We start from the raw sequence: 13,466 nt of genomic DNA, 5'->3' as shown, positions 1-13,466 counted from the left end.
CTGTTAAACTACTGGGACATCTGTTGAACTATTGGGACATATGTGAAACTATTGGGACATCTGTGAAACTACTGGTACATCTGTTATATTATTGGGACATCTGTAAAACTATGGGGACATCTGTGAAACTAATGGGACATATGTGAAACTATTGGGGCATCTGTGAAACGACTGGGTGATCTGTGACACTAGTGGGACATATGTGAACTTATTGGGACATCTGTGAAACTATTGGGACATCTGTGAAACTATTGGGACATCTGTGAAACTATGGGGACATCTGTGCAACTAATGGGACATATGTGAAACTATTGGGGCATCTGTGAAACTACTGGGATCATCTGTGAAACTACTGGGACATCTGTGAAGCTATGGGGACATCTGTGAAACTAATGGGACATATGTGAAACTATTGGGACATCTGTGAAACTACTGGTACATCTGTTAAATTATTGGGACATCTGTAAAACTATGGGGACATCTGTGAAACTAATGGGACATATGTGAAACTATTGGGGCATCTGTGAAACGACTGGGTGATCTGTGACACTAGTGGGACATATGTGAACTTATTGGGACATCTGTGAAACTATTGGGACATCTGTGAAACTATTGGGACATCTGTGAAACTATGGGGACATCTGTGCAACTAATGGGACATATGTGAAACTATTGGGGCATCTGTGAAACTACTGGGACATCTGTGAAACTATTGGGAAATCTGTGAAACTATGGGGACATCTATTAACCTACTGGAATATCTATAAAACTTCTGGGACATCTGTGAAACTATTGGGACATCTGTTAAACTATTGGGACATCTGTGAAACTACTGGTACATCTGTGAAATTATTGGGACATCTGTGAAACTATGGGGACATCTGTGAAACTAATGGGACATATGTGAAACTATTGGGGCATCTGTGAAACTACTGGGACATATGTGAACCTATTGGGACATCTGTGAAACTTTTGGGACATCTGTGAAACTATGGGGACATCTGTTAACCTACTGGGACATCTGTGAAACTACTGGGACATCTGTTAAACTACTGGGACATATGTGAATCTATTGGGACATCTGTGAAACTATTGGAACATCTGTGAAACTATTGAGACATCTGTGAAACAACTGGGAAATCTGTGAAACTATTGGGACATCTGTGAAACTATTTGGGACATCTGTTAAACTATTGGGACATCTGTGAAACTACTGATACATCTGTTAAATTATTGGGACATCTGTGAAACTATGGGGACATCTGTGAAACTAATGGGACATATGCGAAACTATTGGGGCATCTGTGAAACGACTTGGTGATCTGTGAAACTACTGGGACATATGTGAACTTATTGGGACATCTGTGAGACTATTGGGACATCTGTGAAACTATTGGGACATCTGTGAAACTATGGGGACATCTGTGAAACTAATGGGACATATTTGAAAATATTGGGACATCTGTGAAACTACTGGTACATCTGTTAAATTATTGGGACATCTGTAAAACTATGGGGACATCTGTGAAACTAATGGGACATATGTGAAACTATTGGGGCATCTGTGAAACGACTGGGTGATCTGTGACACTAGTGGGACATATGTGAACTTATTGGGACATCTGTGAAACTATTGGGACATCTGTGAAACTATTGGGACATCTGTGAAACTATGGGGACATCTGTGCAACTAATGGGACATATGTGAAACTATTGGGGCATCTGTGAAACTACTGGGATCATCTGTGAAACTACTGGGACATCTGTAAAACTACTGGGACATCTTTTAAACTATTCGGACATCTGTGAAACTATGGGGACATCTGTTAACCTACTGGAATATCTGTAAAACTCCTGGGACATCTGTGAAACTATTGGGACATCTGTGAAACTATTGGGACATCTGTGAAACTACTGGTACATCTGTGAAATTATTGGGACATCTGTGATACTATGGGGACATCTGTGAAACTAATGGGACATATGTGAAACTATTGGGGCATCTGTTAAATTATTGGGACATCTGTAAAACTATGGGGACATCTGTGAAACTAATAGGACATATGTGAACTTATTGGGACATCTGTGAAACTATTGGGACATCTGTGAAACTATTGGGACATCTGTGAAACTATGGGGACATCTGTGCAACTAATGGGACATATGTGAAACTATTGGGGCATCTGTGAAACTACTGTGATCATCTGTGAAACTACTGGGACATCTGTAAAACTACTGGGACATCTTTGAAGCTATTGGGACATCTGTGAAACTATGGGGACATCTGTTAACCTACTGGAATATCTGTAAAACTCCTGGGACATCTGTGAAACTATTGGGACATCTGTGAAACTATTGGGACATCTGTGAAACTACTGGTACATCTGTGAAATTATTGGGACATCTGTGATACTATGGGGACATCTGTGAAACTAATGGGACATATGTGAAACTATTGGGGCATCTGTGAAACGACTGGGTGATCTGTGAAACTACTGGGACATATGTGAACTTATTGGGACATCTGTGAAACTATTGGGACATCTGTGAAACTATTGGGACATCTGTGAAGCTATGGGGACATCTGTGAAACTAATGGGACATATGTGAAACTATTGGGACATCTGTGAAACTACTGGTACATGTTAAATTATTGGGACATCTGTAAAACTATGGGGACATCTGTGAAACTAATGGGACATATGTGAAACTATTGGGGCATCTGTGAAACGACTGGGTGATCTGTGACACTAGTGGGACATATGTGAACTTATTGGGACATCTGTGAAACTATTGGGACATCTGTGAAACTATTGGGACATCTGTGAAACTATGGGAACATCTGTGCAACTAATGGGACATATGTGAAACTATTGGGGCATCTGTGAAACTACTGGGATCATCTGTGAAACTACAGGGACATCTGTAAAACTACTGGGACATCTTTGAAACTATTGGGACATCTGTGAAACTATGGGGACATCTGTTAACCTACTGGAATATCTGTAAAACTTCTGGGACATCTGTGAAACTATTGGGACATCTGTGAAACTATTGGGACATCTGTGAAACTACTGGTACATCTGTGAAATTATTGGGACATCTGTGAAACTATGGGGACATCTGTGAAACTAATGGGACATATGTGAAACTATTGGGGCATCTGTGAAACTACTGGGACATATGTGAACCTATTGGGACATCTGTGAAACTATTGGGACATCTGTGAAACTATGGGGACATCTGTGAAACTACTGGGACATCTGTTAAACTACTGGGACATCTGTTGAACTATTGGGACATCTGTGAATCTACTGGGACATCTGTAAAACTACTGGGACATATGTGAATCTATTGGGACATCTGTGAAACTATTGAGACATCTGTGAAACTATTGGGACATCTGTTAAACTACTGGTACATCTGTTAAATTATTGGGACATCTGTAAAACTATGGGGACATCTGTGAAACTAATGGGACATATGTGAAACTATTGGGGCATCTGTGAAACGACTGGGTGATCTGTGACACTAGTGGGACATATGTGAACTTATTGGGACATCTGTGAAACTATTGGGACATCTGTGAAACTATGGGGACATCTGTGCAACTAATGGGACATATGTGAAACTATTGGGGCATCTGTGAAACTACTGGGATCATCTGTGAAACTACTGGGACATCTGTAAAACTACTGGGACATCTTTGAAACTATTGGGACATCTGTGAAACTATGGGGACATCTGTTAACCTACTGGAATATCTGTAAAACTTCTGGGACATCTGTGAAACTATTGGGACATCTGTGAAACTATTGGGACATCTGTGAAACTACTGCTACATCTGTGAAATTATTGGGACATCTGTGAAACTATGGGGACATCTGTGAAACTAATGGGACATATGTGAAACTATTGGGGCATCTGTGAAACTACTGGGACATATGTGAACCTATTGGGACATCTGTGAAACTATTGGGACATCTGTGAAACTATGGGGACATCTGTGAAACTACTGGGACATCTGTTAAACTACTGGGACATCTGTTGAACTATTGGGACATATGTGAAACTATTGGGACATCTGTGAAACTACTGGTACATCTGTTATATTATTGGGACATCTGTAAAACTATGGGGACATCTGTGAAACTAATGGGACATATGTGAAACTATTGGGGCATCTGTGAAACGACTGGGTGATCTGTGACACTAGTGGGACATATGTGAACTTATTGGGACATCTGTGAAACTATTGGGACATCTGTGAAACTATTGGGACATCTGTGAAACTATGGGGACATCTGTGCAACTAATGGGACATATGTGAAACTATTGGGGCATCTGTGAAACTACTGGGATCATCTGTGAAACTACTGGGACATCTGTGAAGCTATGGGGACATCTGTGAAACTAATGGGACATATGTGAAACTATTGGGACATCTGTGAAACTACTGGTACATCTGTTAAATTATTGGGACATCTGTAAAACTATGGGGACATCTGTGAAACTAATGGGACATATGTGAAACTATTGGGGCATCTGTGAAACGACTGGGTGATCTGTGACACTAGTGGGACATATGTGAACTTATTGGGACATCTGTGAAACTATTGGGACATCTGTGAAACTATTGGGACATCTGTGAAACTATGGGGACATCTGTGCAACTAATGGGACATATGTGAAACTATTGGGGCATCTGTGAAACTACTGGGACATCTGTGAAACTATTGGGAAATCTGTGAAACTATGGGGACATCTATTAACCTACTGGAATATCTATAAAACTTCTGGGACATCTGTGAAACTATTGGGACATCTGTTAAACTATTGGGACATCTGTGAAACTACTGGTACATCTGTGAAATTATTGGGACATCTGTGAAACTATGGGGACATCTGTGAAACTAATGGGACATATGTGAAACTATTGGGGCATCTGTGAAACTACTGGGACATATGTGAACCTATTGGGACATCTGTGAAACTTTTGGGACATCTGTGAAACTATGGGGACATCTGTTAACCTACTGGGACATCTGTGAAACTACTGGGACATCTGTTAAACTACTGGGACATATGTGAATCTATTGGGACATCTGTGAAACTATTGGAACATCTGTGAAACTATTGAGACATCTGTGAAACAACTGGGAAATCTGTGAAACTATTGGGACATCTGTGAAACTATTTGGGACATCTGTTAAACTATTGGGACATCTGTGAAACTACTGATACATCTGTTAAATTATTGGGACATCTGTGAAACTATGGGGACATCTGTGAAACTAATGGGACATATGCGAAACTATTGGGGCATCTGTGAAACGACTTGGTGATCTGTGAAACTACTGGGACATATGTGAACTTATTGGGACATCTGTGAGACTATTGGGACATCTGTGAAACTATTGGGACATCTGTGAAACTATGGGGACATCTGTGAAACTAATGGGACATATTTGAAAATATTGGGACATCTGTGAAACTACTGGTACATCTGTTAAATTATTGGGACATCTGTAAAACTATGGGGACATCTGTGAAACTAATGGGACATATGTGAAACTATTGGGGCATCTGTGAAACGACTGGGTGATCTGTGACACTAGTGGGACATATGTGAACTTATTGGGACATCTGTGAAACTATTGGGACATCTGTGAAACTATTGGGACATCTGTGAAACTATGGGGACATCTGTGCAACTAATGGGACATATGTGAAACTATTGGGGCATCTGTGAAACTACTGGGATCATCTGTGAAACTACTGGGACATCTGTAAAACTACTGGGACATCTTTTAAACTATTCGGACATCTGTGAAACTATGGGGACATCTGTTAACCTACTGGAATATCTGTAAAACTCCTGGGACATCTGTGAAACTATTGGGACATCTGTGAAACTATTGGGACATCTGTGAAACTACTGGTACATCTGTGAAATTATTGGGACATCTGTGATACTATGGGGACATCTGTGAAACTAATGGGACATATGTGAAACTATTGGGGCATCTGTGAAACGACTGGGTTATCTGTGAAACTACTGGGACATATGTGAACTTATTGGGACATCTGTGAAACTATTGGGACATCTGTGAAACTATTGGGACATCTGTGAAGCTATGGGGACATCTGTGAAACTAATGGGACATATGTGAAACTATTGGGGCATCTGTGAAACTACTGGGACATATGTGAACCTATTGGGACATCTGTGAAACTATTGGGACATCTGTGAAACTATGGGGACATCTGTGCAACTAATGGGACATATGTGAAACTATTGGGGCATCTGTGAAACTACTGGGACATCTGTGAAACTATTGGGAAATCTGTGAAACTATGGGGACATCTATTAACCTACTGGAATATCTATAAAACTTCTGGGACATCTGTGAAACTATTGGGACATCTGTGAAACTATTGGGAAATCTGTGAAACTATTGGGACATCTGTGAATCTATTGGGACATCTGTGAAACTATTTGGGACATCTGTTAAACTATTGGGACATCTGTGAAACTACTGGTACATCTGTGAAATTATTGGGACATCTGTGAAACTATGGGGACATCTGTGAAACTAATGGGACATATGTGAAACTATTGGGGCATCTGTGAAACTACTGGGACATATGTGAACCTATTGGGACATCTGTGAAACTTTTGGGACATCTGTGAAACTATGGGGACATCTGTTAACCTACTGGGACATCTGTGAAACTACTGGGACATCTGTTAAACTACTGGGACATATGTGAATCTATTGGGACATCTGTGAAACTATTGGAACATCTGTGAAACTATTGAGACATCTGTGAAACAACTGGGAAATCTGTGAAACTATTGGGACATCTGTGAAACTATTTGGGACATCTGTTAAACTATTGGGACATCTGTGAAACTACTGATACATCTGTTAAATTATTGGGACATCTGTGAAACTATGGGGACATCTGTGAAACTAATGGGACATATGCGAAACTATTGGGGCATCTGTGAAACGACTTGGTGATCTGTGAAACTAATGGGACATATGTGAACTTATTGGGACATCTGTGAGACTATTGGGACATCTGTGAAACTATTGGGACATCTGTGAAACTATGGGGACATCTGTGAAACTAATGGGACATATTTGAAAATATTGGGACATCTGTGAAACTACTGGTACATCTGTTAAATTATTGGGACATCTGTAAAACTATGGGGACATCTGTGAAACTAATGGGACATATGTGAAACTATTGGGGCATCTGTGAAACGACTGGGTGATCTGTGACACTAGTGGGACATATGTGAACTTATTGGGACATCTGTGAAACTATTGGGACATCTGTGAAACTATTGGGACATCTGTGAAACTATGGGGACATCTGTGCAACTAATGGGACATATGTGAAACTATTGGGGCATCTGTGAAACTACTGGGATCATCTGTGAAACTACTGGGACATCTGTAAAACTACTGGGACATCTTTGAAACTATTCGGACATCTGTGAAACTATGGGGACATCTGTTAACCTACTGGAATATCTGTAAAACTCCTGAGACATCTGTGAAACTATTGGGACATCTGTGAAACTATTGGGACATCTGTGAAACTACTGGTACATCTGTGAAATTATTGGGACATCTGTGATACTATGGGGACATCTGTGAAACTAATGGGACATATGTGAAACTATTGGGGCATCTGTGAAACGACTGGGTTATCTGTGAAACTACTGGGACATATGTGAACTTATTGGGACATCTGTGAAACTATTGGGACATCTGTGAAACTATTGGGACATCTGTGAAGCTATGGGGACATCTGTGAAACTAATGGGACATATGTGAAACTATTGGGGCATCTGTGAAACTACTGGGACATATGTGAACCTATTGGGACATCTGTGAAACTATTGGGACATCTGTGAAACTATGGGGACATCTGTGAAACTACTGGGACATCTGTTAAACTACTGGGACATCTGTTGAACTATTGGGACATCTGTGAATCTACTGGGACATCTGTAAAACTACTGGGACATATGTGAATCTATTGGGACATCTGTGAAACTATTGAGACATCTGTGAAACTATTGGGACATCTGTTAAACTACTGGTACATCTGTGAAACTATGGGGACATCTGTGCAACTAATGGGACATATGTGAAACTATTGGGGCATCTGTGAAACTACTGGGATCATCTGTGAAACTACTGGGACATCTGTAAAACTACTGGGACATCTTTGAAACTATTGGGACATCTGTGAAACTATGGGGACATCTGTTAACCTACTGGAATATCTGTAAAACTTCTGGGACATCTGTGAAACTATTGGGACATCTGTGAAACTAATGGGACATATGTGAAACTATTGGGGCATCTGTGAAACGACTGGGTGATCTGTGACACTAGTGGGACATATGTGAACTTATTGGGACATCTGTGAAACTATTGGGACATCTGTGAAACTATTGGGACATCTGTGAAACTATGGGGACATCTGTGCAACTAATGGGACATATGTGAAACTATTGGGGCATCTGTGAAACTACTGGGATCATCTGTGAAACTACTGGGACATCTGTAAAACTACTGGGACATCTTTGAAACTATTCGGACATCTGTGAAACTATGGGGACATCTGTTAACCTACTGGAATATCTGTAAAACTCCTGGGACATCTGTGAAACTATTGGGACATCTGTGAAACTATTGGGACATCTGTGAAACTACTGGTACATCTGTGAAATTATTGGGACATCTGTGATACTATGGGGACATCTGTGAAACTAATGGGACATATGTGAAACTATTGGGGCATCTGTGAAACGACTGGGTTATCTGTGAAACTACTGGGACATATGTGAACTTATTGGGACATCTGTGAAACTATTGGGACATCTGTGAAACTATTGGGACATCTGTGAAGCTATGGGGACATCTGTGAAACTAATGGGACATATGTGAAACTATTGGGGCATCTGTGAAATTCTACTGGGACATATGTGAACCTATTGGGACATCTGTGAAACTATTGGGACATCTTTGAAACTATTGGGACATCTGTGAAACTATGGGGACATCTGTTAACCTACTGGAATATCTGTAAAACTTCTGGGACATCTGTGAAACTATTGGGACATCTGTGAAACTATTGGGACATCTGTGAAACTACTGGTACATCTGTGAAATTATTGGGACATCTGTGAAACTATGGGGACATCTGTGAAACTAATGGGACATATGTGAAACTATTGGGGCATCTGTGAAACTACTGGGACATATGTGAACCTATTGGGACATCTGTGAAACTATTGGGACATCTGTGAAACTATGGGGACATCTGTGAAACTACTGGGACATCTGTTAAACTACTGGGACATCTGTTGAACTATTGGGACATCTGTGAATCTACTGGGACATCTGTAAAACTACTGGGACATATGTGAATCTATTGGGACATCTGTGAAACTATTGAGACATCTGTGAAACTATTGGGACATCTGTTAAACTACTGGTACATCTGTTAAATTATTGGGACATCTGTAAAACTATGGGGACATCTGTGAAACTAATGGGACATATGTGAAACTATTGGGGCATCTGTGAAACGACTGGGTGATCTGTGACACTAGTGGGACATATGTGAACTTATTGGGACATCTGTGAAACTATTGGGACATCTGTGAAACTATGGGGACATCTGTGCAACTAATGGGACATATGTGAAACTATTGGGGCATCTGTGAAACTACTGGGATCATCTGTGAAACTACTGGGACATCTGTAAAACTACTGGGACATCTTTGAAACTATTGGAACATCTGTGAAACTATGGGGACATCTGTTAACCTACTGGAATATCTGTAAAACTTCTGGGACATCTGTGAAACTATTGGGACATCTGTGAAACTATTGGGACATCTGTGAAACTACTGGTACATCTGTGAAATTATTGGGACATCTGTGAAACTATGGGGACATCTGTGAAACTAATGGGACATATGTGAAACTATTGGGGCATCTGTGAAACTACTGGGACATATGTGAACCTATTGGGACATCTGTGAAACTATTGGGACATCTGTGAAACTATGGGGACATCTGTGAAACTACTGGGACATCTGTTAAACTACTGGGACATCTGTTGAACTATTGGGACATCTGTGAATCTACTGGGACATCTGTAGAACTACTGGGACATATGTGAATCTTTTGGGACATCTGTGAAACTATTGAGACATCTGTGAAACTATTGGGACATCTGTTAAACTACTGGTACATCTGTTAAATTATTGGGACATCTGTAAAACTATGGGGACATCTGTGAAACTAATGGGACATATGTGAAACTATTGGGGCATCTGTGAAACGACTGGGTGATCTGTGACACTAGTGGGACATATGTGAACTTATTGGGACATCTGTGAAACTATTGGGACATCTGTGAAACTATGGGGACATCTGTGCAACTAATGGGACATATGTGAAACTATTGGGGCATCTGTGAAACTACTGGGATCATCTGTGAAACTACTGGGACATCTGTAAAACTACTGGGACATCTTTGAAACTATTGGGACATCTGTGAAACTATGGGGACATCTGTTAACCTACTGGAATATCTGTAAAACTTCTGGGACATCTGTGAAACTATTGGGACATCTGTGAAACTATTGGGACATCTGTGAAACTACTGGTACATCTGTGAAATTATTGGGACATCTGTGAAACTATGGGGACATCTGTGAAACTAATGGGACATATGTGAAACTATTGGGGCATCTGTGAAACTACTGGGACATATGTGAACCTATTGGGACATCTGTGAAACTATTGGGACATCTGTGAAACTATGGGGACATCTGTGAAACTACTGGGACATCTGTTAAACTACTGGGACATCTGTTGAACTATTGGGACATATGTGAAACTATTGGGACATCTGTGAAACTACTGGTACATCTGTTATATTATTGGGACATCTGTAAAACTATGGGGACATCTGTGAAACTAATGGGACATATGTGAAACTATTGGGGCATCTGTGAAACGACTGGGTGATCTGTGACACTAGTGGGACATATGTGAACTTATTGGGACATCTGTGAAACTATTGGGACATCTGTGAAACTATTGGGACATCTGTGAAACTATGGGGACATCTGTGCAACTAATGGGACATATGTGAAACTATTGGGGCATCTGTGAAACTACTGGGATCATCTGTGAAACTACTGGGACATCTGTGAAGCTATGGGGACATCTGTGAAACTAATGGGACATATGTGAAACTATTGGGACATCTGTGAAACTACTGGTACATCTGTTAAATTATTGGGACATCTGTAAAACTATGGGGACATCTGTGAAACTAATGGGACATATGTGAAACTATTGGGGCATCTGTGAAACGACTGGGTGATCTGTGACACTAGTGGGACATATGTGAACTTATTGGGACATCTGTGAAACTATTGGGACATCTGTGAAACTATTGGGACATCTGTGAAACTATGGGGACATCTGTGCAACTAATGGGACATATGTGAAACTATTGGGGTATCTGTGAAACTACTGGGACATCTGTGAAACTATTGGGAAATCTGTGAAACTATGGGGACATCTGTGAATCTATTGGGACATCTGTGAAACTATTTGGGACATCTGTGAAACTATTGGGAAATCTGTGAAACTATTGGGACATCTGTGAATCTATTGGGACATCTGTGAAACTATTTGGGACATCTGTTAAACTATTGGGACATCTGTGAAACTACTGGTACATCTGTGAAATTATTGGGACATCTGTGAAACTATGGGGACATCTGTGAAACTAATGGGACATATGTGAAACTATTGGGGCATCTGTGAAACTACTGGGACATATGTGAACCTATTGGGACATCTGTGAAACTTTTGGGACATCTGTGAAACTATGGGGACATCTGTTAACCTACTGGGACATCTGTGAAACTACTGGGACATCTGTTAAACTACTGGGACATATGTGAATCTATTGGGACATCTGTGAAACTATTGGAACATCTGTGAAACTATTGAGACATCTGTGAAACTATTGGGACATCTGTGAAACTTTTGGGACATCTGTGAAACTATGGGGACATCTGTTAACCTACTGGGACATCTGTGAAACTACTGGGACATCTGTTAAACTACTGGGACATATGTGAATCTATTGGGACATCTGTGAAACTATTGGGACATCTGTGAAACTATTTGGGACATCTGTTAAACTATTGGGACATCTGTAAAACTACTGATACATCTGTTAAATTATTGGGACATCTGTGAAACTATGGGGACATCTGTGAAACTAATGGGACATATGCGAAACTATTGGGGCATCTGTGAAACGACTTGGTGATCTGTGAAACTACTGGGACATATGTGAACTTATTGGGACATCTGTGAGACTATTGGGACATCTGTGAAACTATTGGGACATCTGTGAAACTATGGGGACATCTGTGAAACTAATGGGACATATTTGAAAATATTGGGACATCTGTGAAACTACTGGTACATCTGTTAAATTATTGGGACATCTGTAAAACTATGGGGACATCTGTGAAACTAATGGGACATATGTGAAACTATTGGGGCATCTGTGAAACGACTGGGTGATCTGTGACACTAGTGGGACATATGTGAACTTATTGGGACATCTGTGAAACTATTGGGACATCTGTGAAACTATTGGGACATCTGTGAAACTATGGGGACATCTGTGCAACTAATGGGACATATGTGAAACTATTGGGGCATCTGTGAAACTATGGGGACATCTGTTAACCTACTGGAATATCTGTAAAACTCCTGGGACATCTGTGAAACTATTGGGACATCTGTGAAACTATTGGGACATCTGTGAAACTACTGGTACATCTGTGAAATTATTGGGACATCTGTGATACTATGGGGACATCTGTGAAACTAATGGGACATATGTGAAACTATTGGGGCATCTGTGAAACGACTGGGTTATCTGTGAAACTACTGGGACATATGTGAACTTATTGGGACATCTGTGAAACTATTGGGACATCTGTGAAACTATTGGGACATCTGTGAACCTATGGGGACATCTGTGAAACTAATGGGACATATGTGAAACTATTGGGGCATCTGTGAAACTACTGGGACATATGTGAACCTATTGGGACATCTGTGAAACTATTGGGACATCTGTGAAACTATGGGGACATCTGTGAAACTACTGGGACATCTGTTAAACTACTGGGACATCTGTAAAACTACTGGGACATATGTGAATCTATTGGGACATCTGTGAAACTATTGAGACATCTGTGAAACTATTGGGACATCTGTTAAACTACTGGTACATCTGTTAAATTATTGGGACATCTGTAAAACTATGGGGACATCTGTGAAACTAATGGGACATATGTGAAACTATTGGGGCATCTGTTA

The sequence above is a fragment of the Petromyzon marinus genome, chromosome 37, assembly GCF_048934315.1.
Source record: "Petromyzon marinus isolate PM22_M1 ecotype Great Lakes invasive population chromosome 37, UKy_Petmar_22M1.pri1.0, whole genome shotgun sequence".
Taxonomy (NCBI): domain Eukaryota; kingdom Metazoa; phylum Chordata; class Hyperoartia; order Petromyzontiformes; family Petromyzontidae; genus Petromyzon; species Petromyzon marinus.
The sequence above is the reverse complement of the archived record's forward strand: the minus strand, read 5'-3'. Positions refer to the sequence as shown.